Genomic DNA, 2,330 nt, shown 5'->3' with positions numbered 1-2,330 from the left:
AGGGATAACCAGCCTAATAACAGTAGGAAAGCAAGCTGGGTGCCTTATGGACAATGCCAATACATAATTTCCCTTGAAGATAAGGACTGGTATAGAACAGACTCAGTCAGATGACCTGGAATATACTGGGCTGCACCTAATGTAAGTTCTTGACTTAAATTCTTTCTTATGACCTTACTAACACTGCTAGTTATATTATTTTTTATATTGCCTGTTTCACAAAATTGCTGTTTTTTGCATTACCAAATGTGTGCTGAGCCCCTGATAAAATGATGATATATAGTTCCATATGAGATCAGTGACTGTAATAGTGTAACTCTAAATATGGAAAGAAGCAACAAGAGGGAATATTTTCCTGGACCATAAGAGACTAGTAAAACAGGTGGTCTGGAGACATTTGGCTACTGTTAAAAAGGCCTAGTCCAGTAATAGCACATTGAGTGACCTATCAACAAAATCTTTGTCAGACCTGGGAATGAGCATTCCTAGCACCATGGGACAAAATGGCCATGAAATGCCTCCCACACCATGGTCAAATTTATGACCCTGAAGGGGTCCTGCTAACTGAATATTAGCACTTGCCATCTACCTCTGCAAGGATTAAGTCAGTGGTCACTGCAGCCACTGACCAACACCCCCTGAAAGGAGTTCAGGGTGGAGATCAGGAAGGAGGCACTCTGTGCTTTGGGAAAAACTGGAACAACAGGCCTTCAGGTAGTTAGAAACTTTCAGGAAAAGATTTTATGAGCCCAAATTCTTGCATCTTCTCATACCCAGAAAAGCACTGAAATCATTAACATTGACATCTGCTTTGGCCATTCAGGAGAGAAATGCAGTTAAAACTCAAAAATGGAGTTAACTGTGGTTCAGACATCCAAGGTAAAACTAAGTGGCCATTGTGGATTTTCAGACACGTTCCTGTATTGCTGAGAACTCGAATTTTCTGAGCTGTGTCAGGCCAGGGAAGAGCACCAGCCATTCTCAAAGCAGTGTCTGCTGGCGATGGCAGCTGCAACCTTACATTTTCAAGGTCTCCTCTAAGCTATTAAATTTTTAGACAATAAAATTGCTTTAGATCAGATATTAACAAAAAGAGGAGATGTGTAGTGGCCAATAGCTCCTGTTATACATGTTGATACCACATCAGAAGTTAAAAACTTCTCAGGTAAAATTAAACAACTGGCTACCTGGCTGCAAGTCTACCTTGAAATGCCAGGTCCAGACTAGGTTTCAGGCTTATTCTCTTGAATTACTAAGGGAATGAGACCTATTTTGTCTCTTAAAGTTCCAGTTGTCATTCCTCCAACCACTTCTAACTGGATCTGCTGCATCAAAATTGGTAGACCAAGAGATTAAGACCTTAATCATATAAGACTCAGATCCAGGACTTGGAATTAAAATATTTCTAATTCAGTATCCATTCCCCCCAAATTTAGCCAGGATCATGTCCCATTTCAGCAGGAAATAACCAGAGCAAGCACTACCCGATTCCCTGAAAGATGTGAGCAGGTTAAAAAAAAAAATGGGGGGAAATTTAAACTATGTCCACTGAAACCAAGTTCCTCTGTTGAGTTTATGATTAATGTCTCTATCCAAAATGATTATTCCTTTTCTTGTCCAACACTTTTTCTCCTTAAGATTGAGGAGTATCAGAGAAAAGAGGGTATTGAAACAGAGCAGGACCCTGTGAAGCTCCTGGGCACAAAAGCCTTTCTGTGTCCCCTTCCCTGAGTTCCAAAGGGCAGGTTCAAACAGTTGCTAAGTAGGGAAGAGAGGGGATGTGGAGAAAAGGGAGGAGCAGTCAAGAAACAATAGTGCAGTCTTGGGGACAGGGTCCTGGTTCCCCCCTCAAGGGATATACATAACAGTATGTTTGAGCTCTTCTGCAGAATTAAAACCCCCACCAAATGGAAGATGTTAACTATTTGATGAAGCACTCTTCATTCCAGAGAAAGTCATAGTTTGCCCATCACCACCTGATGCCAGATATCTCTGGATTGAAGGAATGTGGGCCCTTCATGCATCCTGTTCCTTATCAGCAACCCCGCCCCTTGACTATAAAATTCCTCACACACACCCCTGGGTTGGGACACAGTTTTGAGGGCATTAGTCTGCTGTGGTCCCCTTTACCTGACAAAGCAATAAACCTATTCTTGTCTACTTCACCCAAAACTCTGTCTCTGAGATTTAATTCAGTGTCGGGTACAGAGGCCAGATTTGGCTTCACAAATAGACAAGAAGAATTTAAGAGCAGAACTTTAGGACAAGCACAGTCTGTTAATTTTTCAATGACTATGTATTATGATGAAATTAAATTTCAAAACCAAATT

This window comes from Eschrichtius robustus, chromosome 12, assembly GCF_028021215.1.
Source record: "Eschrichtius robustus isolate mEscRob2 chromosome 12, mEscRob2.pri, whole genome shotgun sequence".
Lineage (NCBI taxonomy): Eukaryota > Metazoa > Chordata > Mammalia > Artiodactyla > Eschrichtiidae > Eschrichtius > Eschrichtius robustus.
Note: the sequence above shows the minus strand (reverse complement) of the source record.